We start from the raw sequence: 27,789 nt of genomic DNA, 5'->3' as shown, positions 1-27,789 counted from the left end.
ATAGTTGCACTCAGCCCCCACGAGGGTGCGACTAAGGTAATATAGGGACATTTCTTTTCCGGACTCATTATTCTATGCTAAAAGAGCTCCCAACGACATAGGCATGGCTGCCGTATATAGGATCAGAGGACGCTCCTTAACTGGTGCACTCAGGATAGGTGGGTGTATAAGGTATTTTTTAATGTCCAAGAATGCATTTTGGCATGCTTGGTCCCACTCGAATGAGACACCCTTTTTCATGAGACATGAGAATGGTTTACATCTTCCTGATAAGTTTGAGATAAATCTCCTGATATATGCCAGGTGACCTTGGAAACTCTTTAGTTCATGTAGGTTTGTGGGTGGTGGCATTTTAACGATCGCTTTTACTTTATCTGGGTCAATTTGTATGCCATTCTTTGTGACCACAAAACCAAGAAATTTCCCGGAAGAAACTCCGAACGCACATTTCATGGGATTCATTTTCAAGTTATGTTCCCCCAGACGCTCAAAAACCATTGCAAGATGTTTCATATGGTCTTCTTCACGTTTTGATTTTACCACTATGTCATCAATATAACATTCAACGATTACATATAACAACCCATCTAAAACTATGGTCATCACTCGTTGTATGTCGCCCCTGCATTTTTGACTCCAAATGGCATGACCTTATAACAGAATATGCCTTTGGGCGATCCGAAAGCCATTTTCCCGTCATCAGATTCTGGCACGCCCGGTGGGACCTATTTCTCCCCTCATCTTCAAATTCCAACATAGGGTTGCAACATATGAATTTCCATAGTACATAAAGCATGAAACATTATGTACACATATACAGGAAAAAATTGAAGAAAACTAATATATGGTTTTCTTTATTTTGAAGGTATGGAGGGTCAAGTCCAACAATTTGTCACTCTCCGCTTTGGTGACCTCTGGCTGGATGTTCCAATAGGTCTGCTTGTAGCTGCAGTTAGCAAGAGTTTGGAAACAACAGCTGCATCCCCAGCTAAGCCAGAAGAAAAGGAAGTATCCTCTGCACTGAAGGAGGGGTTTACTCCTGTGCTCACAAAGTCAGCAAAGAGAACGATGCGTGCAGCTGCAAGAGCATTTAAGGATCAGCATGTACGCGAAGCTTCTTCATCTACTTCAGTTCCTCCTGGTTTCACAAAGATGTCACCTACCAAGTGTTGGAAATATGCCCTAGAGGCAATAATAAATTGATTATTATTATATTTCCTTGTTCATGATAATCGTTTATTATCCATGCTATAATTGTATTGATAGGAAACTCAGATACATGTGTGGATACATAGACAACACCATGTCCCTAGTAAGCCTCTAGTTGACTAGCTCGTTGATCAATAGATGGTTACGGTTTCCTGACCATGGACATTGGATGTCATTGATAATGGGATCACATCATTAGGAGAATGATGTGATGGACAAGACCCAATCCTAAGCATAGCACTAGATCGTGTAGTTCGTATGCTAAAGCTTTTCTAATGTCAAGTATCATTTCCTTAGACCATGAGATTGTGCAACTCCCGGATACCGTAGGAGTGCTTTGGGTGTGCCAAACGTCACAACGTAACTGGGTGGCTATAAAGGTACATTACAGGTATCTCCGAAAGTGTCTGTTGGGTTGGCACGAATCGAGACTGGGATTTGTCACTCCGTGTAAGCGGAGAGGTATCTCTGGGCCCACTCGGTAGGACATCATCATAATGTGCACAATGTGATCAAGGAGTTGATCACGGGATGATGTGTTACGGAACGAGTAAAGAGACTTGCCGGTAACGAGATTGAACAAGGTATCGGGATACCGACGATCGAATCTCGGGCAAGTATCGTACCGCTAGACAAAGGGAATTGAATACGGGATTGATTAAGTCCTTGACATCGTGGTTCATCCGATGAGATCATCGTGGAACATGTGGGACCCAACATGGGTATCCAGATCCCGCTGTTGGTTATTGACCGGAGAACGTCTCGGTCATGTCTGCATGTCTCCCGAACCCGTAGGGTCTACACACTTAAGGTTCGATGACGCTAGGGTTGTAAAGGAAGTTTGTATGTGGTTACCGAATGTTGTTCGGAGTCCCGGATGAGATCCCGGATGTCACGAGGAGTTCCGGAATGGTCCGGAGGTAAAGATTTATATATGGGAAGTCCTGTTTTGGTCACGAGAAGAGTTTCGGGGTTTATCGGTAACGTACCGGGACCACCGGGAGGGTCCCGGGGGTCCACCAAGTGGGGCCACCAGCCCCGGGGGGGGCCACATGGGCTGTAGGGAGTGTTCCTTGGCCTACATGGGCCAAGGGCACCAGCTCCACTAAGGCCCATGCGCCTAAGAGAGAGAGAGAGGGGGCAAACCCTAATGGGATATGGGCCTTAGGGCCCATATTGGTGCGCCTCCCTCTCCCATCCCCTCTTGGCCGCCCCCTTGCCTCCCCATCTAGGGCTGCCGCCCCCCTAGGGGTGGGAACCCTAGAGGGGGCGCAGCCCCTCCCCTTCCCTATATATATTGAGGCATTGGGCTGCCCAGAACACACGCGATTCGATCTCTCGTTGGTGCAGCCCTGCATCTCTCTCTCCCTCCTCTTCTGTGGTGCTTGGCGAAGCCCTGCAGGATTGCCACACTCCTCCATCACCACCACGCCATTGTGCTGCTGCTGGATGGAGTCTTCCTCAACCTCTCCTTGCTAGATCAAGGCGTGGGAGACGTCACCGGGCTGCACGTGTGTTGAACGCGGAGGTGCCGTGCGTTCGGCACTTGGTCATCGGTGATTTGAATCACGACGAGTACGACTCCATCAACCCCGTTCACTTGAACGCTTCCGCTTAGCGATCTACAAGGGTATGTAGATGCACTCTCCTTCCCCTCGTTGCTGGTCTCTCCATAGATAGATCTTGGTGACACGTAGGAAAATTTTGAATTTCTGCTACGTTCCCCAACACCAAGGTCATGATCCATGAGGTACCAGCAAAGGTTGTTCGCATGACACCCGAAGAGTGGCCCGTTCTCGCAAAACGGACAGGATCACTAAAGGTGGCATTGCCAAGACAATCTGCTTCAACTACATCGACCAAAGTCGCAATGCCCCTTACACCTTCAAAACGTAGGGTGGGCGCACGTGAAGGGTCAGGAGAAAGCTCACATAAGCTTATCCCAAGCAATGTAGGGGCAACACAAAGGGCTTGCTCCGCGGACAAAGGAAAAGGTGTAATGGCTAAGGACACTGAGTCTTCCTCACTTGAAGGATCGGCTCGTCCAAGAAACCAACTTCGTGTTGATGCACCTGAATTTATCCCCACCAAGGGCTATAATCCCATTGGACGATGCCTTGTGGGTGAGCCAAGCAATAGACGCTCGCTCCAGTGGCAGGGGGTGTTTGTCACTTCAGATGACTTCCAAGCTGGTCATGTGGATCCAACTGCTACAATATCAGATCCTTTGTCCTCATCGGTGCCAGCACCAAGACCATCATTTGAGGGTTCAATTGATCCAGCACGTTGTCGTCGACGACAGAGGGCTCACCGTGCATGGCTTGATTTCCCAGTGGCAACTGATGCAAACATGACCAATCAACAACGGAAGCAAGTGGCATATCCCATCAGAAAGAGAAAGGAAGATCAATGCGAGGCTTCGCGGAAGGAGCCATGCTAGCTTCCATGCCGTCATGACACAGAATGTTTGCCAAACTTTGAAGGAAATACTTCCAGGATGCTCTATCTCTGCTGATAATGTTGGTGGCGCCATCATGCGGCGTGTAGAAACTCTATCGAAGTGGCCAGAATATGAAGAATTTGTGAAGGCAGATCCACGACGACAAGAGTATGTGAAGCAGGCTGCTCATGCACGCAAAAAGCGGGCCGCCCTGAAACAAAGAGAGATGGCATTACGAGCTGATTCAGGTTATAGCAGAATACAAGGAAGAGATTCTCCATCAACAAGCCAAGTCAGTAGAGGAAAGGGGGCAAAAGAAGTGGCAAGTACAGAAAACAAGACTACCAGAACTCTCGCTCCATGGCCAACTCGTAAGAAGGTCTCAGGAAACTCATTTGAAGTATTCAACGCAATGCCAGTTGGTGTCAAAGGGGTGACAGACAATAGTAGCGAAACCTCCTCAGCATCAATACACTTCAAGAGGAAGAAGGCACGTAAGACTGTTGTAGAAGGTCCTCACCGCACCACACAGAGCCAGAAGGGTTCAGATCATAAAGAACTTGGGTCAAGCAATGGGGGGTCTTACAATCCCCTATTAGATAGCACTCCTTATCCTTCTAAGAATGAGATAGAACTTCACCATGGTGCAGAGCATACAGAACAAGTCCTAGCTGCGAATGAAACTCGTCCCATTGAGGAGCAATTAGCCAACCTTACGGCAGCGCTTCAGCAAAAGGAAGATGTTGGGGATATGACTATTTGTGTAAGCCATCCAGGAGGGGCCGGGTTACGCAAATAGAGGTTCATCAGAAGCCCAAGACCAAGGCATGAAGATGGCGGTTCACTAAAAGGCTTAAAGGCCCACAGGCGACTCTGAGGCCCGTAAAGATAAACTGCCATGATGGTATAACTTGTACTGTAAGGTAGAAGTAACTAGGCGCCGAGCCGGACACTGTTTATGAGCCGGCCGAGACTCTGTAGGCCATAGGGCGTCCACCCGTATATATAAGGGGACGACCCGCCAGCGGCTTAGGGCGAGAAACAACTGATCGAGAGCCAGGCATAGCGTATCTCGCTCCCTGGTCATTGAAACCTCAAGCAATTCCAACCCAACTAGACGTAGGCCTTCCTTCACCGTAAGGGGCTGAACTAGTGTAAACCTCGCGTGTCCTTGTCCTGATTAACCCCTTTAAGCTTCCTAGTTGCGATGGCTCCACGACTAAGTCCTTGCAAAAGGACATCTGCCGTGACAATTCCACGACAGTTGGCGCCCACCGTGGATTTGAGTTCTTGAAGGGCGGCTTCGAAGGGCTCAAGGGATACGCAGTTGGCCGGATGACCAAGAGTCATCGCGGCAAGATCTACATCTACGACGAAGGCTGGGGCCCCGACGCCGGCTCAATTGAGTACGGGTACCAGGTCCCCTTTGGCAGAATTCACGTCTTTATCGGCCGGATTGGTGAGCCGGGCCCTAAGCCGGACAGCTGCACCGACCTCGTCGAGACGGCTCAGCATGCAAAACCCGCCCGAGCTCAACCCGTCATGAAGCGTGCCTTTGTGGGTTGCATCCACGGAGGTGAACTTCCTGAAGGATCTGAAGGTGATGGTGAGCCGGCCGTCTTCTCTGACGGTGATTCGTCCACCGGCTCAATAGATTCGCTGTATCAAGTTCAAGATGGTGTGCTTGGGGGCTGTTCCGATGGCAGCACTATTCCGGACCCCTCAGAGTCGCCAAACTGGGCATGAGTCTTCATGGTTGGTACTCAACCCGGCCAAAATTCTACGGCCTCAGCGGCGATAACGTCCGGGTTAGGAGCAGCCAGGGCAGGAGGCCCTGTGCGCTCATCGGCTCAGGTGGATCTCATGGATAAACTTATGGCCTTGTTAACTGTTATAGTCGTCCCTGCGAACCAATCTGAGCATGAGGCAGAGGTGGCACAGGTTCGCGATGAGATCGCCCGGGCCAAGGAAACCTTAGCAGCTGAAGATACTAGATTAGCCACAGAGCGGGCGGCTTTGGACGTACGGGCGCAGCAACTTCAGGCAGAGGCCTTTCAGCTCACGTTGAGCTTGAACGCATCTAATGAGGTAATGAGGAGGAGACATCAGAAAACTCAGTCCCGTTTACCTCAGATTTATGATCCTCGGAATCTCTTTGCTACACCCGGGGCCGGCCCAAGTAACCCGCCAGGTGCTAATCAGTTTATGACATCCGGAGCAGGAGGCCCAGTCCAGCCTCAGGTGACGGCGCCTCTTCACGGCAATATGGCACCGCCCCATTACGTACCAATATCGCAGGGTCACTTCTCCAACCCCATGGAGAACTTAATCGCAGCATCAGCACGTTTGGCGGCTCTCCCGGTAGATGGTGATGATCCGACAGCGGTGGAAACCCGGAGGATCAGGGGACTTGTCCAAACAGCCCTGGCTCAGCAAGACACCTACTCCTACAGCCGGGACAGGATTCACTCAACTCCTCCGCCCTGGTTAGCTCCGCCTCATCAAAACCGGAGCCCGAGTTACAGTGGACACATGGAGTCAGAGGCCTTGTCAAGAGCGCTCAGCGCCGGAACCAGCCCGGCGGGTGTAACCCGGTTCAGGATCGGATACGTCAGGAGGAAGAGCGGGCGGCTCAGCTAGCGGCTCAGCTAGCATCCCAACAGGACTCACCGGCTTACCCGACGACTTCCGATGAGGCGGGTGTTGCTACTAGAACCGGAGGAGTTCCTTGTCTGGTACCGGCTCTACGTAATGTGCGTCTGCCCAAGGATTTCAAGGGACCTCGAAAGGTGCCAAATTATACGGCCGATTTACAGCCTAGGGCGTGGATTGAAAGTTACGAGATGGCCATGGAGCTGCTGGAGGTTAGTGATGAAGCGATGGCTAAATACTTCACCATGATGTTGGACGGAACGGCCCGTTCTTGGTTAAAGGGTTTGCCACCCAATTCCATTAGGTCATGGGCGGAGCTAAAGGCCCGTTTTATCCAGAACTTCAAGGACACTTGCAAGCAGTCTATGTCGATTGTGGACCTGATAAATTGTAAGTAGGAGGAAGGTGAATCTACGATTCATTGGGTGCGCCGGGTCAAAGACATAATACATTCATCTGACAAGATGGATGCCGGCTCAGCAGTTCTCATGCTGGAGAAGAATTGCCGCTTTGAGCCTCTGAGACAGAAACTGGGGCGCCTTAAGCGTGATTGCAACGATATGGGGACGCTGATGGCGGCTTTAGTCAAGTATGCCAATTCCGATAGTACGAAGGATCCCACGTCTGATGAGGAAAAGACAGGGAAGGGAAAGAAGAACGGTAATGGAAAGGGTCAGCAGCATAACCCGGCGAGTCAAGGAGGCAATAAGCGTAAGGCGGACGGTAACCCGAAATTTGTGGCCAATGCACAGGGTAACAATCAGAAGCGCAAAGGAAAGCCACCCCCTCGGTTTGGTGGGTTGGTCCGTCTCTTGAGCAACTACTCAATGAGCCCTGCCCGAAACACGGCACCCGGGAATGACCAGCGACTCATTTATGGAAGGATTGCGCAATCATGAAGGCTTTCAAGAATTCTAATACGTTTGATGGCAATCAAGGCCCAGGCGGCGGCTCGGGAGCTGGCGGCTTTCATGGCCCGGGCGGCGGTTCAGGATCCGGTTTTCAGGGAAGCCAGGGTGGTTATAATCAACAACAGTCTAGTCAAGGAGGTCAGCAGCAGCAGTCGGGTTATCGGAGTCATCCAAAACAGCTAAACAGTGGGCAGTATCACGTGTTCACCACAAGTTTGTGTAAACGTGATCAGAAAATTCATAAGAGGGCTGTGAATTCTGTTGAGCCGGCAGTCCCTCGTTACTTGAGGTGGTTGGAACAGCCTATTGTCTGGAGCAGGGAGGATCACCCTCCCCGGGTTGATAATCCGGGTCAACTGGCCCTGTTGGTGGCACCGCAGGTTGGTGGTTATAAATTTACTAAGGTGCTCATGGATGGAGGGAGCAGCATCAACATCCTCTATTACGAGACCTTTCGGCGCATGGGCTTAATTGACAAAAATTTAAAGACTTCCAACACCGTCTTCCATGGAGTGGTGCCTGGTAAGTCGGCGTATCCTGTGGGTAAGATTGAGCTAGAGGTGGCCTTTGGAGACGAGCATGATTCTAGGGCGGAAAAGTTAACTTTTGAAGTGGTAAAAATCAAGAGTCCATATCACGCTTTGTTCGGGCGGCCGGCTTATGCCAAGTTCATGGCGCGGCCGTGTTATGTTAATTTACAGCTCAAGATGCTGGGTTACAAGGGTACCATCACTGTGCATGGAAGCCGAAAGGTGGCCCTGGAATGCGAAGAAGGCGATGCGGCTTATGCCGAGTCTGTCTGTGCAGCAGAGGAGCTCAAATTTTATCAAGATAACGTTGACCCGGCGGATATGACCTCCCTCAAGAAGCCGACTATGGAGCATGACCCGGCCATGAAGTTTAAATCGGCTGCAGAGACTAAGCTTGTTGATTTTACTCCGGGCGATTCATCTAAGCAATTCAGCATCAGTGCCAACTTGGATCCTAAATAGGAAAGCGCTCTCATCGAGTTCATCCGTGAGAACCGGGACATCTTTGCATGGAAGCCTTCTGACATGCCGGGTGTACCGAGAGGACTCGCTGAGAACACTCCTAATATTGATCCGAAGTATAAGCCGGTCAGGCAGTTTCTGCGGTGATTCAATGAGGAACGATGAAAAGCTATAGGAGAAGAGGTCGCCCGGCTCTTGGCGGCTGGGTTCATTGTCGAAGTGTTTCACCCGGAGTGGTTGGCTAACCCGGTGCTCGTGCTCAAGAAAAACGGCACCTGGCGGATGTGTGTGGATTACACGGACTTAAATAAGGCTTGTCTGGCTGATCCTTTCGCTCTCCCCCGTATTGATCAAATCATTGATGCTACGGTGGGTTGTGCGCGTTTGAGCTTTTTGGATGCTTACTCTGGTTATCATCAGATCAAGATGGCAGTTAAGGACCAGGAGAAGACGGCTTTCATCACTCCGTTTGGAGCCTTCTGCTATGTGTCTATGCCTTTTGGGCTCAAGAGTGCCCAGGCGACTTATCAACGGTGTGTACAGAATTGTCTCCACAATCAGATTGGGCGCAATGTTCATGCTTATGTGGATGACATAGTGGTGAAATCCAGAGAGGCGGAAACCTTGATATCTGATCTCAGAGAAACCTTTGACAATCTTCGGGTTTACAAAATAATGCTTAACCCGGAGAAGTGTGTATTTGGTGTGCCTACAGGCAAGCTTTTGGGATTCTTGGTCTCAAACAGGGGCATCGAGGCTAATCCGGAGAAGATTAAGGCAATCACTTCTTTGGCTAAACCGGCATGTATCAATGATGTTCAGCGACTGGCGGGTCGTGTTGCCGCTTTAAGCTGGTTCATAAGCCGGTTAGGTGAGAAGGCCCTACCGCTGTACCAACTGATGAAGAAGGCAGACATCTTTGTCTGGAGTAATGCTGCTAATGCTACTTTTGAGGATTTTAAGAGGTAGTTATCTGAGCCGCCAGTTCTTGCAGCTCCCATTGACAAAGAGCCTTTGCTGTTATATGTGGCTACTAATTCACGAGCCGTCAGTGTGGCAATTGTGGTAGAGCGCAAGGAGGCTGGTAAGGAACATCCGATTCAATGGCCGGTTTATTATGTCAGTGAGGTACTCATCGAGTCAAAACAAAGATATCCTCATTGGCAGAAACTTGTTTACGGGGTGTTCATGGCAAGCCGGAAGCTGAAGCAATACTTCCAAGGTCACCCTATCACTGTGGTAAGTTCTGCCCCCTTGGGAGACATTATTTAGAACAGAGAGGCTACAAGATGAGTCGCCAAGTGGGCCATCGAGCTCGGGCCTCATGGTCTGAAGTACGTACCATGCACTGCCATTAAGTCTCAAGCTTTGGTGGATTTCATCAACGACTGGACAGAGCTACAGGCACCTGAGGAGAAGCCCGATAACACTTATTGGACTATACACTTTGATGGGTCCAGACAGTTGGAAGGCTCGGGGGCTGGAGTCATGTTAACTTCCCCTCGAGGTGACAAATTTTGTTATGTGCTCCGGCTTATGTTTCCTTGTACTAACAATGCAGCTGAGTACGAGGCCCTACTCCATGGTCTCCGGATGGCCAAAGAGATGAACTTGAGCCGGGTAAGATGCTTGAGAGACTCAGACCTTGTGGCTCAACAGGTGTCAGGCAAGTGGGACTCTAAAGATCCCCTTATGGCGGCTTACCGTCGTGAAGTCGATGCTGTGGCTGGACATTTCAAGGGTTATATGGTGGAACACATTGATCGAAGGAAGAACGAGGCGGCTGATGCCTTAAGCCGGCTGGGGTCTCAGCGTAAGCCGGTGCCGCCTAACACCTTTCTTGATGTTTTGCATAATCCTTCTATTAAGTTACCTACAGAGGAAGATCTGGCAATACCAGACCCAGAGGCACAGCTGGTGGCGGCTCTCCACGTTATCCCGGATTGGACAGTGCCTTATTTGGCTTACATGACCCGGGGAGAGTTTCCTGAAGATGAGACCTTGGCAAGACAAATCGCCCGGCGGTCCAAGTCCATGACAATTGTCAATGGCGAGTTACATCACGTACTACAGCGTCGCTGGAGCATTTCAACGTTGCGTGTCACCTACAGAGGGTCAGGAGATCCTTCGTGAGATTCATGAAGGCGATTGTGGTCATCACGCCGGCTCAAAATCTCTTGTGGCCAAAGCTTTCCGTCATGGGTTTTATTGGCTGACGGCTCATGCTGATGCAGAAGACCTGGTCAGTAAATGTGATGGATGTCAGAAATTCTCATGACGAGCCCATGTGCCGGCTCAAGAATTGAGGATGATTCCAATTACTTGGCCGTTTGCAGTCTGGGGGCTTGATATGGTCAGGCCTTTCAAAAGGTCTAAGGATAAAAAGACGCACCTCTTGGTGGCGGTTGACAAGTTCACAAAGTGGGTGGAGGCGGAGCCAGTCAGTAAGTGTGATGCAACCATGGCGGTCCAGTTTATGAAAAAGGTGATTTTTCACTTTGGTTTTCCACTCATCATTATAACTGATAATGGCACTAACCTCTCCAAAGGAGCTATGGAAGAGTTCTGTCAACGAGAGCATATCCGGCTTGACGTTTCAGCTGTGGCTCACCCTCAATCCAATGGTCAAGCAGAACGAGCTAATCAGGCAATCTTGAGGGGTATCAAGCCCCGTCTCTTGGTCCCCTTGCGGCGGACGCCGGGTTGTTGGGTGGAGCAGTTACCTTCTGTACTTTGGAGCATCAATACTACACCTAACAGATCTACGGGTTACACGCCTTTCTTTATGGTGTATGGAGCAGAGGCGGTCCTGCCAAGTGACATCCGTCATGACTCACCCCGTGTGGCGGCTTATGTTGAGGAAGACAATGAAAAATCTCGGCAAGACGCACTTGACCTGTTGGATGAAGAGCGAGACTTGGCAATAGCCCGCTCGGCGATTTACCAGCAAGACATGCGCCGCTACCACAGCCGCCGGGTTAGGTCCAGAACCTTTCAGGAAGGCGACTTAGTGCTCTGACTCATCCAGGATCAATCTGACATGCACAAGCTATCCCCTCCTTGGGAAGGACCCTTTGTGGTCAGCAAGAATCTGAACAACGGATCATACTACCTTATCGACGTTCGGGAGCACAAAGACTCACGTAAGTCGTTGGAGGAGACCCGTGGGCCATGGAATATCGCTCATCTTCGGCCTTATTATACTTGGGCCATCGGCTCTAATGTGTATATACTTATACTATGTATATTACATAAAGCAATAAAGCAGGACCTCTGTCCTTTTTTCCACTCCCAAAAAAGGTTTATGTGTTTTCTTTGTCAGGTGGTGGAGATAACCAAGGAGAAGCGGGTCATATCTAAATCCGGCTTTCCTTTGGTCCGGCTTATGATCATATCTGAATCTAGCCGTGATCACTTGGGGGCTTCTTGTTCAAACATAGGTCATATTCAAACCAAAGAGAACATAGATGTCGATACCCACTTGTTCGGCATACTGCCAAACCCACTTGCGGGCTTCTTGATCATATTTGAATCATAGCTTAACCCCTTTGGGTCTGACGTGGATCGTATTCGAATCAGCGTCATTAAACAACTCTTGTGGTCACTTGGGGGCTTCCTGTTCAAACATAGGTCGTATTCGAACCAAAGAGAACATAGCTGTCGATACCCACTTGATCGGCATCGCCACAGCCACTGGGGGCTAACAGATTGTATCCGAATCTTAGCTCAACCCCTTTGGAACGGTTCACTAATCGTATTCGAATCAGAAACCCTTGAATTTTGTTCATCATATTTTACAAGTATCAACATTGGATATCTTGCGACCCTCTTGAAAATACAATGGAATACATTGCAATCCTCCAGGATTAATATTGGTTACATCAGGTTGTTAAGTACCAGGTGAACTTTTATGTGCCAATTTTCAGGAGTTAAACTTACGCTCAGGGGTTGGCTTATATAAGCCGGAAAAGCAGCCGCAAGCATCACATGGCAATGCAAGACATTTCTGCAAAGGACATAACAGATTCGTATAAACTACAAAGTGCATAGTGACGGCGTCTTATGCAAGTATTAAGGGCCATAAGCATGCGCAAAGGCATAGCAAAACTCAAAGTATTTTCTACTCTGTTATAAGACTGCCCGAGTCTGAATGATGCGGCATTGTTTTTCTACAACGACATAAGCAGGTGGCGCCTGGCAATCTACTCTTGGGGTTGACTTGAAGCCTCCGGGATATCCTTCTCCGCCTCTCCGCCGACTGCTTTGTCCTGGAAGGATGATGAGGCCCAGTCAATGCCACTCAAGGCCTCAAACTCAGCTTCATCATCTATTAAACCGGTTGGGTCGACTTCAGGGGCAAAGGTGTGCTTACGGATTGGAGGGATCAAGCTGACATCGTCATTATGCGGCGTGGGGATTCTCCGATTCTCCTTGTCATAACCCGGCTGACACTTGGTGAGGTCAGTGTCGTTTCTAATTTGAGTGGCCATAGGGCGTATATCCCTCACGCAGGTGGTGAAATCCTTTTCATCAAATGGAGTGCCATCCTCCTTTAAACTTGGATACCCAAGAGCGATGTCGGCCGGGTCTAGCTCTGGTAACCAGGCTTTGGCCCGACTCAAAGCGGCTATTGCTCCGGCTCTTGCTTGGGCCCATCTCAACTCTTGAATCCGCTGAGGAAGTACAGCAAGCCGTTGTAACACATCTTGCAAGAGGTGGGGCACATCATTTGATAAGGCTACAATGGCCAAGGCACGTTGTGACCCGATGTATAGTTGCTCTACTAGAGTATACACCGCCTTCAGTTTGATCAGCATATTCTGCTTGAGGTTTGTGCTCCTGGGGCCTATATTGGTAAGTATAAGGTAAACCTTAGGTAAAAATTGAAGGAATATTTACAATATTTAATGCTTGCTTAAGATAACTTAACAAAGATCGCTGAGACCATCCGAGATATCTGGCGTTGTAAGCCGGTCAGTTCGGCTGTTGCGTTTGCCAACGACGCATCTGCTGTCTCGGCCCGGTTCACCAGTCCGGCCTTTTCGTCAATCCAAATTTTCTTCTCTGACTCAAAATTTTTCTTCAGCTTCTCTTGTTCAGAGACGCTGGATTCAAATTTGGAGTTGGCCTTTTGAATTTCAATCTCCTGGGCTGCTAGGCGGTTCTTCAGGTCAGCAATCTCCGATTCAAATTGACTTATGGTGGCCTGCATTGCACCGGATAGTAGTCAAGATTACGGTAAATAATATTAAGTCCCAAGCACTTTGCAAGCAAAGATACTTGACACTTGGGGGCTAATGTATACCGAAGCTTTCTAAATTATTAAGCCGGTCCTGGATATTAAGTCCCAAATACTTTGCAAGCAAAGATACTTGGCACTTGGGGGCTAATGTGTATCGCAAGTTAAAGGTATTGTGTTACATCCGGTTTAAATATATTTTTTCTTTAAGCCGGGCAAGCAGCTCTAACAATTTTTCTAAGTCTATAGCATATTTATTCATAAGCAATAGACTTGGGGGCTGGTATAGTAAGTATGATTGAAAGTAAGGAAGCATAAGTCATACCTCAGATTTTTGCTGTATTTGCTTCACCATGTCAATTTCCAGGTCACGGCTGTTTTGCACCTGGTTGATATAGCCCGAGACGATCTCTCCAATACTTAAATGAGTATAGTCGGTGATATCCATCTTGGCCTTACGGCGTTCTAGCAACTCCTCTTTAGACGAGCATTTGGCAAGGATGGTGGGCCTGGCCGGCTCAACGAATTGAGCCTTGAGAAATTCCACTTCTGGGTCAGCCGTTTTGACTGGGCTAGGTACCTCCGGGTTAACAGAACCATCAAGAATATCTTGAGCCGGCTCAGGTGGCGGTTGATGTGTGGAAGAGTCGGGAGCAGCTATACCCTGTTCCGGTTCAGTCACCACTGGGGTTTGGGCCGGTTTATCCTTCTTGGTTTTCTTCCTGGGCTTAACCTACACGCTGTGGGCAAAGCAGAGAAATGAGTAAAGAAACATGAAGAAAGAAAAACATAAGGTCAATAAATTGATATTACCCAGGGGCAGTCTTAAAAGCCGGCATGTTTGATTGCATGGACTCGCCAGATGAAGGAGAGGTATCCTTGTAATTGGAGTCAGATGAATTGAGAGGTTGACGGATTAGACCCGCCAAAGGTAAAAAGGGTTATAAGTTGGAGATAACCTTAGTCCGACGCTTCCGGGTTATGTCAGGCAGGCCGGAAGATAGCTCTGCATCCTTGCTGGTCCGGGTCTGCCTCCGGTTTTCAAATTATTGTTGCTTCAAAAGAAAGTCAGGATCTTGGTAAGCCAAAGGGTGTGAAAAACTTACTTTCCGGGTTACTCTTCGAATTTTCTGACGCGGCCGAAGCTCGGAGTCGGAGGAGATTATAGTTACCTCTTTCTCGACGGGTTGGCTGTTGCCCGTGTCTTCCTGAAAGAAGGTTAATATCACTAAGGTAGTGATAAAGGATAAAGGGAAATTAAAAAGTTACCTCTTCCTCATTATCATCAGAATCATCAAGCTGAAACAGCTCAGAAGCGCTTGGCTTCCTTTTCCTTGAAGTGGTGGGCTTGGCAGTTTTCCTTTCGGCTCTCTTGGCCGCCCTGGCTTGCTTGGCCGCCTCATGATCATATTGGATTTTCCAGAAGTTATCATTTGCCTATAAAAGGTTATAAAGGGTTATGCGTAAGAATACAGTATAACATGATAAAAAATAACCCGACAGCTGGAAACTTACTGCAGGGGCCGGGTTCTTCTTGCAAAAAGGAAGTAAGCCGAAGGTGTTACTATTCACTGTGCCCTCTTTCAACAAAGACTGAGTTGTAGCTTCCACTACGTCATCTGGTAAGTCGTCAGGACTATGACGCTGAGGGTCATCTTTCTCACCTGAATAATTACACATTAAGCCGGGGCGGCGACTTAACGGAATTATTCTCCAAGCAACCCAGACTCGGACCAGGTCAATGCCATCTAAGCTGTTCCCTAAAAGAGCTTTAATCTTCTTGATCTTGGGGGTGAGTGGCAGACGTTCAATAGCAGTCAACTTATCCGGCAGCGGGTGAGTAGGTTCAAGGCGCAATGTACGGAAGCCGGGCAGCGGATTTTCACCAGCTGGAGAAGTATCTTGGCAGTAGAACCATGTCCGGTTCCAGTCCTTTGGATGACTCAGCAATTCAGCATAAGGGAACAGGCAGTCTCTCCGCCTTTGAATCGATATGCCACCAAGCTCCAGACTGGGCCCATTGGCCCGCTCATTCTGCCAGTTCAAATAGAACAATTCCCTGAACAAAAGTAGGCTGGGTTCTTCTCCAAGGTAGACCTCACAGAAAACTTGGAAGTTGCAGATATTTGACACGGAATTGGGCCCGATGTCTTGAGGTCTTAAGTCAAAGAAGTGCAAAACTTCTCTAAAGAATTTTGAACCGGGAGAAGCAAATCCCCAGCTCATGTGATCGGTAAAAATGATCACCTCCCCTTCCTTGGGTTGAGGTTTCTCTTCAGACGGGTCAGGAGCACGATAAGACATGACATCCTTCTTGGGCAGATGGCCAGACTTTACAAACTCGGGCAGTTTGCTCTCTGTAACAATGGATGGGACCCAGTTGCAGGTAACCGGAGGTTTAACAGCTTTGGGTGCCATTGGGTAAATTGAAGCCTACAACAAGATAAAGGAAATTTTCCGGTTTATTATAACCCAGAGAATAAACATTATTGGGTTATTTAAGATGGCGGCTTAAGAAGGGGCCTAATGACATACAGGTAACTATGTGATAATGTTTAACAGCTGCAGGTATTAAAGATGATTAAGGTTTTCTTAAGTCGCCAGAGGCAAGCGGTGCTGACAGCCGGTATTATCTTAAACCGGTTACACGGACTACTATGGCTGAAACAGAATCAACGGACACAGTTTTTGGCTAAGTGTGGAGCAAACAGGTTTCACAAATTGCAATTATTATTTTGGATCAAACGATGCTCTGGAAAGGAAAATTTTCTAGACCTAAAACAGTACAGGGAAGTTCATATACTCAAGGAGGGCTTCCAAAACAAGGAAATGAGATCTGTTTTCATACAGAATAAGCACACAACATCCTCCGCAGCAGTTCTATGTGGTTTTTACGATCTGAACAAGGTATTAGAGGTAAGAACTAATGGAGGTTGCGTCGGGTGACGATGAACATCGACGAACTCAAGACAGTACTAATGCAGATCTGAGAAAGGGGGGAAAGAGAACTCACCGATGTGGAAGAATTGCAGAGGGTTGCCGTTGTTCTCTGGTCAAAAAACAGGGTGATGCAGCGGCCTGAGTCGGTGAAGACGAGGTTTCCGACGGTGGCGGCAGCGGAGCTCGAGCGGCAGAAGAGGGAGTGCGAGGAAGAAGACGACCAGAGGAAATGAAAAAGACCTAGGTCGCGCATATTTATAAGGAGGACCGACTGAGACGGCAAGAGAAACGAGGAGACCAAGACATCATTATCCAGCGGCCCCGACGACTCGATTTTCGGGAGGTTCAGTAAAGGCAAAGATCCGTTGAAGATATGATGAATTAAAATATAAGTTTTTATTGAAGATGACATCACGATGATTTAACCCGGAGCCAGAGGATGACGTCACGACGGGTTACAATTTTCATGCAAGACAGAAGACTAAAGGCCAGTTCATAAGGTTCTCAAAGATTGACATGAACCGGTTCAAATCAATCTGGGGCCTAATGTTGGGGATATGACTATTTGTGTAAGCCATCCAGGAGGGGCCGGGTTACGCAAATAGAGGTTCATCAGAAGCCCGAGACCAAGGCATGAAGATGGCGGTTCACTAAAAGGCTTAAAGGCCCACAGGCGACTCTGAGGCCCGTAAAGATAAACCGCCATGATGGTATAACTTGTACTGTAAGGTAGAAGTAACTAGTCGCCGAGACGGACACTGTTTATGAGCCGTCCGGGACTCTGTAGGCCACAGGGCATCAACCCGTGTATATAAGGGGACGACCCGCCAGCGGCTTAGGGCGAGAAAGAACTGATCGAGAGCCAGGCATAGCATATCTCGCTCCCTGGTCATCGAAACCTCAAGCAATTCCAACCCAACTAGACGTAGGCCTTCCTTCACCGTAAGGGGCTGAACTAGTATAAACCTCGCGTGTCCTTGTCCCGATTAACCCCTTTAAGCTTCCTAGTTGCGATGGCTCCACGACTAAGTCCTTGAAAAGGACATCTGCCGTGAAAATTCCACGACAGAAGACGAGCTAGCAGCCCTTCGAATTCATATGAGCAATAACCAGAGCAAAGGAAATGAAGGGGATGGTGGCGCAAGTGCTAGTAGCCAACATGGAGGAGCAGGGCTTAACCTTGAGGCGATCCAAAGAATGATCGCTGAAGGGGTAAAGTCGCAATTAATGCAAACTCAGTACTCGATGCGGCCAGGGTATGTTAAGCCGTACCCACCTGATGTGGACCTAGTTCCTTTCCGAACAAATTACAGGCAGCTGCAGTTTAGTAAGTTTAACGGGAGTGGATCTCCCCATGAGCACATAGCACACTTCCTTGCTTCTTGTCAGTATACAGCTAACAACGGAGCACTTCTCCTTAGGCAGTTTGTACAGACATTGTCTGGGCCTGCCTTCACTTGGTACAACAAGTTGCCTCCAAGCTCTATAAAAACGTGGGAACAAATGCAAAACTCATTCCTCGAGAGGTATTATAGCACACAGAGGACGGTGGGCATAAATGAATTGACCCAAACTGAACAAGGGTTCAACGAGAGGGCGGCTGATTTCATAAATAGACGGAGAAACCTAAGTCTTCATTGCCCACAGCCAATCATTGAGCCAGAAGCAGTGCGCATGTGCATGAACAATCTCCGCTCAGAAGTGGCTGTCCAGTTACAAGGAGTGAGGCCCCTCACTTTTGAAGAGTTAGCTTCAAAATCCATGGATATAGAAAATTTTATGTAGCTTGTCGCTCGTCGAACAAAAACAATGTTCAACAAGCCTACAGACAAAGGTGGTCAGCGTGAAAAGTTGCCGATGAAACCCAAGTCTGCACAAGTCATGGAGACAACGACGGTAAAACCTCAGTTCCAGCCCAGAAGATCACCTATAGGGAATCAAGGGCAGCGAGATGCACAGGTCAGTAGGAGACCAACTCTCAGCGAGCGACAAAACAGGGAGTATTCTTTTCCTGTAGAAGAAATTGATGACCTTTTTAATGGTTTAAAGGAGTTAAGTCTTATAGAACTTCCCAAGCCTAAAAGGCTAGAGGAAGCTTCAAAATTTCATGACCCAAATTTTTGTCACTACCATCGCATTTTGGTCCATACACTCAAAGATTGCTTTGTTGTGAAGAATATCATACAGAAAATAGTCGATGAGGGGACCATTGATACTGATCTTCTCAAAAGCTTAAAGAAAGGAAAGAAGATGGCTACAACAAATGTTGCCACTCTTCAAGATAGCTCGGTGAGTTGCACATCTTCAAATATGAGGCCAACTTATGATGATATGATTTTTACATCAGGATATGAATTTACCCCAATTATCTCTTCAGGCTTCCTCCCGTACCTCGGTCATAGGACCACGTCCCAGGGTCAGCGTAAAAGAGAGGCTCACATTCCCTGCAGCCGTGATGGATGGCCCAGTGTACCAGCTTCTCAAGAACCCCAAGATTGGAGGGAACAGCGGCCAAAACGCCGTGTACTACCCCGAGTGATGGAAGATGTTGCTCCTCTGTGCTTCGTACCAAAGAAATATCAGCATCTGGCGAAGCGCATGAAGGTTCCGCCTGGTGAATAATTCAACGTTCTCACTATAGGTGTGTTTGAGGATGATAGCGAGTCTCTTCACTTCCCCGAAGAAGATGCGCCAGAAGTGGATCAGGTCCACCCTAGATCAGGTCACCAGTTAGCTGACCCACATCCTCCACCTAGAAAGGAGCCTAGGATAAAAGATGTAACTGAGAATGAGACAATTGACCCGCCTTCTAAGGTGTCGGTCAAGTATGATGTAATCTATCATTTAAAGAAAATACCAGCTATGCTTTCTGTGTATGATGCTTTGTCTGTTTCCTCGGATTTACGTAAGGCACTAGTTACAGCATTGTCATTTCCTGAAGATTATAGAGTGGAAGTCTCACAGACTGAAGCCCAATTAAATGATGTGTTAAATATTACATTCACGGATGAGGACATGTTGTTAGGAGCAAAGAAGCATAACAGACCTCTTCTTATGTTTGGTGAGATTAACGACTTGCCAACAAATCGCATAATGATAGATGGTGGATCCGCCAAAAATTTGTTGCCTCTGCGTACTTTGAAAAGGATTGGATATTCCCCTAAGGATTTGAGTCGGTCAAATGTGGTCATTCACGGCATTAACCAGTCAGGTCAAGAGGCCATGGGTACCATTTCCTTGGTACTAAAAATGGAAGCATTATCTACATACGTGAGATTCCATGTGATTGATGCAGCAATATCTTACAATGCACAGTTGGGCCGACCATGGTTGCATGAAAATCAGGTTGTGCCATCTACACTCCATCAGTGTGTCAAGTACAAAGAGCAATATGGAGAAACAGTAAGAATATTTGCAGATAAGAGACCATTCACCGTAGCTGAATCTTTCTACGCCGATGCTAAATTCTACTTTGAGCCTGTTGAAAAAGTACACAAGCCAAGGCCTGTAGTAGTACCTGAATCAAATATGGTAATGAAAAATGCTACAGAATCCTCATCTGGCCGAAAGATTTATCATTATATACCAAGTGACCAAAGGAAAGAGGGTGACCCAATATTCCGTGTCATCGATAAATCATCTGTTAAAAGAGGTACCAAAATGCCTATGCTCTTACCTCCTTTGGTTCAACATAAAATTGAGCAAGATAAAGAGAAGTTGCATGAGTGTGAAAATAAAAATAAAAATGTGGTTCATATCACCTTGGAAAATAAAGATGATGAGTCATTGCCTATTTCTCTGTACGATAGCTGAGTTTTGTATATGATGCAGAGAATGGGATATGATACTCTCACTGGCCCGTCGTTGTGCGATGGCCGGGGGCAGCGAGCGCCATTTAAAAAGGCGTTGTCCCGAGAACAACTCGAAGCTCTACATGAGGGCCAGCCTTTGGAAGAAAAAAGATATGGGCTGGGCTATGATGTTTGCATGACCTCGACACATGGGCTGGGCTATGAGCTTGGCATGACCTCGACTGAATTTGTAGACCCAACTGAGGCATCCCCACAAATGGAGGATGGTAATCAGCCAACTATTGATGACTTGGAAGAAATAAATATTGGGACAGTCGAGGATCCGCGACCGATTTTTATTGGCGCACGTCTGTCCAAAGAGAAGAAAGAGGAATATCATAAGTTCCTTTTTGTGAACAAAGATGTCTTCGCCTGGACTTATGAGGAAATGCCAGGCCTGGATCCGGAAGTGGCGGTGCATCGACTTGCCATGCAAGACGATGTTACCCCAGTGAAACAAACAAAAAGGAGATTTCGACCCGAGCTACTCCCCAACATAGAAGCTGAGGTCGACAAACTTATAGCTGTTGAATTCATTAGGGAAGTTAAATATCCTAAGTGGCTTTCCAATATTGTTCCAGTTAAAAAGAAAAATGGTCAAATCCGTGGGTGTGTAGAGTTTAGGGACTTAAATAAAGCATGCCCTAAAGATGATTTTCCTATACCTATATCCGAAATACTCGTTGATGCTACCATGAACAATGAAATATTTTCTTTTATGGATGGATATTCTGGATATAATCAAATAAAAATGGCGCCAGAAGATGAAGAGCTAACGGTTTTCAGAACGCCCAAAGGCATATTCTGTTATAAGGTCATGCCATTTGGACTAAAAATGCAGGGGCGACATATCAACGAGCGATGACCATAGTTTTAAATAGGTTGTTATATGTAATCGTTGAATGTTATATTGATGACATAGTGGTAAAATCAAAACGTGAAGAAGACCATATGAAACATCTTGCAATGGTGTTCGAGCGTTAACTTGAAAATGAATCCCATGAAATGTGAGTTTCTTCCGGGAAATTTCTTGGTTTTGTGGTCACAAAGAATGGCATCCAAATTGACCCAGATAAAGTAAAAGCGATCGTTAAAATGCCACCACCCACAAACCTACATGAACTAAAGAGTTTCCAAGGTCACCTGGCATATATCAGGAGATTTATCTCAAACTTATCAGGAAGATGTAAACCATTCTCACATCTCATGAAAAAGGGTGCCTCATTCGAGTGGGACCAAGCATGCCAAAATGCATTCTTGGACATTAAAAAATACCTTATACACCCACCTATCCTGAGTGCACCAGTTAAGGAGCGTCCTCTGATCCTATATACGGCAGCCATGCCTATGTCGTTGGGAGCTCTTTTAGCATAGAATAATGAGTCCGGAAAAGAAATGTCCCTATATTACCTTAGTCGCACCCTCGTGGGGGCTGAGTGCAACTATCCGGACATGGAAAAAATATGTCTCGCATTGGTGTTTGCAGCACAAAAATTGCGCCATTACATGTTAGAGCGTACTGTACACCTCGTATCGAGAGCAGACCCTCTCAGGTACATCTTAAATAAAATGGTGCTTTCAGGTAGACTGGCTAAGTGGGCGATGTTTTTGTCACAATTTGATATAAAGTTTGTGCCACAAAAGGCCATGAAGGGGCAGGCGTTAGCTAAGTTCCTAGACACACATCCAATACCCGATGATTTCCCCATAGATGATGACTTGCCGGATGAAGAGGTGTTCACTACATCAGTTGCTAGTACATGTTGGCAAATGTACTTTGATGGTGCATGTCGACGATCAGGGGCAGGTGCTGGAGTCGTCTTTGTGACGCCAAGCGAAGGGATAATCCCGTACTCATTCACCCTAACTTCAGCGGTTTCAAATAATTCGGCTGAATATGAGGCTTTGATAATTGGGCTTGAATTAGCTCTGAATATGGGGTTAGATTCACTCACTATTTATGGTGACTCTCAGTTAGTGATCAACCAACTACTGGGAACTTACATGGTAAAGAAAGAAGAATTAAGGCCTTATTTCCAACGAGCCAAAGTGCTCATGTCCATGTTTGCTGATCTAAATATTCAGCATGTTATAAGAAGTCAGAATGAAAAGGCTGACGCCTTAGCAGGTTTAGCCGCTAGTATGCCATTAACTTCACATCAAATGATGGACGTTCGTGTTGAAGAATGCAGAATCCTACCTATACTTGCCGAGGAGGAGGAGACGACGACGTCGGTTGCAATGACTGCAGATGTCTACGAGATTGAAGTTGGAGACTGGCGAAGCCCTTTCCTGGAATACTTGCTCCATGGATATTTACCTCTAGACTCGGCAGAAAGGTCAAGACTTCGGAAAAGGTCAGTTCACCACACATGTATAAATGATACCCTATATAGGCGTTCCTTCCATGGCATCCTCCTCCCCTGTTTAGCAGGGAATGAAATTGTGGAAGCCTTAAATGAAGTGCATGCCGGGGTGTGTGGGGCGTATCAATCTGGCCCTAAGTTATATTATCAACTCCGATATCTTGGTTACTATTGGCCTACCATATTTGACGACGGCATGAAATTTGCAAAAAGGTGCCACGAGTGCCAGGTACATGGTAATTTCATACATCAACCCCATGAGTTGTTGCATCCCACAAATATTGCATGGCCGTTCGAAATGTGGGGAATGGACATAGTAGGACCTATTAATCCGCCATCATCAAAGGGCCATAAATTTATCCTAGCTGCCACCGATTACTTCTCTAAGTGGGCCGAGCTTATACCATTAAAAGAGGATAAGGGAGAACACGTGGAACAATTCATAAGAACACAACTCATATATCGCTTTGGAGTTCCTTCTCGTATCATGTCTGATAACGGAGGGCCGTTCAAAAATAAACATGTTGATAAGTTATGTTCGAAATTCAAGATAATTCATAACTATTCCACGGCTTATAATCCAGCAGCTAATGGACAAGCAGAAGCTTTTAATAGAATCCTCTGCAAATTGTTAAAGAAAGTCGTGTCAAGAAATAAGCGTTAGTGGCATGAAAAACTTCTTGAGGCCTTGTGGGCTTATAGAACCACGACACGTACACCAACTGGGATGACACCATACTCCCTTGTGTTTGGAGGAGAAGCAGTTCTACCATTAGAAGTACAAATTACTTCGCTTAGAGTGGCTATTCAAGAGAAACTTTCGGAAGAGGAGGCCATAAAATTACGCCTTGGTGAACTCGAAATGCTTGAGGGGAAACTCCTTCAGGCATTACAAAATTTGGAAGCTTATCAGGCTAGAATGTCCCGTGCCTTTGACAAGCGCGTTAAAAGGAGATCATTCAAGTAAGGAGACCTAGTGCTCGCCGTCATTCGTCCAATGAATGTTACACGACGGATGGGAGGAAAGTTCGAGCCAAAATGGGAGGGTCCCTGCATCATAAAAGAGGTCTACTCTAGTGGTGCATACAGGATAATTTCCCCTGACGGCGAGTATTGCCCGCCACCGATAAATGGAAAATTCCTTAAGCGCTACTATGCTTGAATAAAAAAATGATACTCCATACCCTCATGAGTGTAAACTGGGGCACAAACAAAAAGACTCCAACTACTTACGAGTATAAACTGTGATGGAAAAACAATCGAATCATCATACTTACTCCATACCCTCACGAGTGTAAACCGGGGCACACAAAAAAAAAGATACTCCAACAACTTATGAGTATAAACTGTGATGAAAAAAAGGATCATCCAAAATACTCCACACCCTTACGAGTATAAAGTGATGAACAAAAAATACTCCAATGACTTACGAGTATAAACTATGACTTAAAAAAAAGAGGGTAATAAAAAATATAAACATCAAGCAGGCTCCAGACTTCATCATAAGCTTAAACGTCGTACAAAAAATGGTACGTACATGCATTTATATAAAAAATAGAATAAAAAAATAAGGCTTCATGCCATACACAATGATAGTGTAAATAAATAAGGATGCTTCAACGTCAAAGCTGGCGTACTAGCACATCATGCATAAAATTCGGAGTTTCCACGTGAATAAACAAATTACTACTACATTTGAAGTGAAACTGAGTACTACTGAGCCTAAAATGATTCAAAGGGAAATGATAAACTGAAATGGCTAAATAATAATAAAAAACTAAGTGAAGTCTAGGCCTTCTCAAGGAGCTCGCCAGTTCTGCAGGCTGTTCAACAACTAACTTGCTTCAGTCTTTAATTTTGCCATCTTTTGTTCAAATTCGGCAAGCCTTGTACGCTTGCCGGCGTTGGTGTCCTGTAGACTCTTCACCAAGTCCTTCAGTTCAGATTGATGAGCATTATGTGCTTGTCGGCGCTGTTCCCTCTCTAGTTTAAGCTTCTGCAAACTGGCGGTAGCCTCCTCAAGCTGCACCTTAAGCGCTGCTTCCTGCACCTCCATTTCAGCACACTTCTTGTCTAAGTTAGATAAGTCCCCAATTGCAGCCTTGGAAACTTCATGGCCGGACTTAATTTTAAGCTCGACTTCAGCAGCAGCATGTTCATCTCGCTCGGATCCCTTCGTGAACTCAGTCTGGCCAACCTTCAATTTCTTGGAAAGGTCAATAAGCCCGACCAACATGGCATGCACCTTAGCTACCTCAGGTACTTGCGTGTGCAGCGTCTGAGAAACGCTCTCAAGCATGATGCATCGCTTGGGATCACCAAGGGTAGAGTCGTTCAGTCCTTCGAGGGCTCGTTTCACCACAGTATCTGTGGCATCAATAAACGTGTCTTTGACAAAGCTGCAGTCCATATGTGCGCCTTTCCCTGATACAACCGTCATTACAGGGTCTTGCGAATGGTAACTTTCTTGTTCGCAACCTAAAAAAATAAGTGAAGAGTCGTGAAAATTTGATGATAATGATGGTTCATAGATACGACAATTAAATAAATGCATAAGTAAATAAACTACCAGGTAAAGTTGACAAGAAATCAAGAGCACTAGGGGTAGGGAGCACAGTTTCAGCCACACCAGGGCTGGAGGGTAGACGAGGTGTGCCACACTCGCCAAAGGTACAATCCTCGACGGATAAATCGAAGAGGTCACCAAGGCCATGGTCCTTTTCTCCCGTGAGAACATGGCTAAAATCTTCATCACTAACAAAGTTACTGAATTCAACATCTAAGGACGGACCATCCAATGTTATTGGTTCAGAAAAATAGGATTCTTGGGCGAAATCAAGTTTACGCTTCAAAGGCAGCCTTTCTTCCTGTTCCACATGAGGCAGTGTAGATTCTCTGCGTCTCTTTCCGCTAGCGGATGGGGCAGTGTCTGAGATATCATTATCCACTGATAGCGGATGAGCGGAGGAGGACCCAGCTATGGCATTCTGTTTCAGTACATTACCTCGCCGTAGCTGCAAAAAAACCAAAAAAAAGAGAACTCAAGTTAGTACTAAATAGTACCCGAGACATAATGAAATACGGACACACATGTGTTTGAGCTCACCTCTTTAGACTTCACCGGTTGAGCCGCAACAACATCATTTAAATAATTATAGAGGACCAGTCTCCATTGATCTGTAATAGGCGTTTCTGCCTTCTCAAGGGACTGAACATGTTGGTCACGGTGCTCCATAGATACTCTCCTCACCACCATAAAATCTTTACCAGACAATGGGCGAGGCCTAATATTGTGTTGTAGTGCACACTTATTTTTTATCCTTACATCATAAGGGGTCTTCCCAGTCATGTTGCCATTGCAAAGTTGGCCTAGAATGTCGGCGAAAGGCTTTAGAAATTTTTTCCACCAATTAGCCCATGCTACAGAGAAGTTCCCAACTCGATCATCGTCAGGAAAATAGTGGAATTCTTCAGGGGCCAAGGATAATAGGTGTGACCAAAAAGCATAGGAAATTCCAATTTCTTCTTGAGTATACAGGCTCGTTAGAGGAGAAAAGGGTACAACTTGGTCAAGACGAAACTGTCGTGCCACTCGATCTGGGTGATATGGTTCAGCTATACACACATCGGCGGTGATAGTACCACGCCTCCACGGCAGCATGCCTCGACAAATAGAAATTAAGAAAGACCTCTTGGGTTTGAACACACCTTCCATAGTGAGAGAATAGGGGTTCCAAACAATATTCTTAGAGTCATCGAGGAAAGCATGTGCCTCTTTAGGAGTAAAATGACGTGGCGTCTTAAACATGGTGCTCACCATATTAGGTTGTACCGCCAAAATTCTGGAGCTCGGGAAATTTGGCATTTTTGCTCTGTTTCCATAGGGTTTCTTGAGGTACACGCCCATCCATCCAGCAAGGTAGTGGACCGGCCAAATCCTATGTATGAATGAGGGGCCAATCAGATGAGTACAGATTCGCCGAAGTGAGTAATAAAGGGAGCAAAGAGCAGGTGGGCCCAAAGAGATGCGTCGTCCTAGAGAAATCCATGCCGCCATCACTAATACCCCAGGGCGAATATATGGCCCACCACCAACAACGACGTAGCGGCAAAGCCATATGGCACGAAAAGCCGTAGTGTACACGCGCTGGTCTTCTAAGCTCTTGGTAGCAAAGGAGTTTACTCCACTATTGTGAAAGAAGTCATACCATTCCTTGAAACCTACTTTGCCACCCACAGCAAGCTTGGTCCAAATTTCTAGGAGCCGAGGCAGGAAGTTGGGGTACAAAAGAGTCGAAGGATCCAACTCATCAGCTAGGGGAACATATTCTTCATAAGGTTCACCATCAAGGGGCAACCCCGCGATCTGATGCATATCAAGAAGTGTGACTGTACGCTCGCCAGACGAGAACAAAAACGTGTTGGTGTTGGGATCCATCTCTCCAATAAAGACCTTAAAAGAGAAGGGGAGAAAGAATAGTCGCCTAAAGAGCAATAAATGGCTCCATAGATGTAATCCACACCTTCCTCACACCCCTTCAGATGGGTATGATATTTCTTCAAGACATTAGTACCCCATTCAAGATACCCAAGAGGCATTAGAGCGTATTCAACCTCATGATTCTCCCAGCCTAAACCTTTGGATATCATATGTGTCCCAAGGGTTGAAGCTTCATCAAGTTTGGGCCCAGGTGCGGGAGGTTGATAACAACGACCTGAGAAAGATGGCCCTGCCGTCCATCCACGTGGTCCAAGCTCAGGATGGCCGTGTGGTACGCCTAACTTCGTAATCACTGGATTGGCTAGCTCACTAGTATCAGGTTCAAATAGGTGTTTTTTGGCCAACTATGATAAAGGCATTCTACATGATTCAGATGAAGATGGTGTCCTGGCTTCCTCCATCTATATGCAAGGAAAATATGGATGTCGGTATACGTATGAAATTACAGGAAGTTAAAAATAGTACAGGAAAGTGCAAGATTGAATATGATACCAAGGTGGAAGTGATGATCCCCAGGTACGCAGCCTGCAACGAGAGATAGTATCTATAATAAAAAACATTTCAATATTCGAGTTTGATGCATAAAAAGGGAATGTGAGAAACACGAAACAGGTGCGCGTGATTGAAATATTCCTCATCCCCAAAAAACAATAACATCACCGTTGAACGACGGACCAAGCCCATATCT

The 27,789-nt window shown here is 46.7% G+C and overlaps 2 pseudogenes; one reads left to right on the top strand and one right to left on the bottom strand.

The window, feature by feature from the left end:
• Positions 1-867: 867 nt before the first annotated feature.
• LOC147972739 (uncharacterized) lies at positions 868-18,922 on the top strand (annotated as a pseudogene).
• Positions 18,923-24,398: 5,476 nt separating this feature from the next.
• LOC147972738 (uncharacterized) lies at positions 24,399-27,502 on the bottom strand (annotated as a pseudogene).
• Positions 27,503-27,789: the final 287 nt, after the last annotated feature.

This window comes from Triticum urartu, chromosome 5A, assembly GCF_056163025.1.
Source record: "Triticum urartu cultivar PI428250 chromosome 5A, HENAU_Tu73, whole genome shotgun sequence".
In the NCBI taxonomy this organism is placed as follows: domain Eukaryota; kingdom Viridiplantae; phylum Streptophyta; class Magnoliopsida; order Poales; family Poaceae; genus Triticum; species Triticum urartu.
Note: the sequence above shows the minus strand (reverse complement) of the source record. Positions and strands in the feature narration are given on the sequence as shown.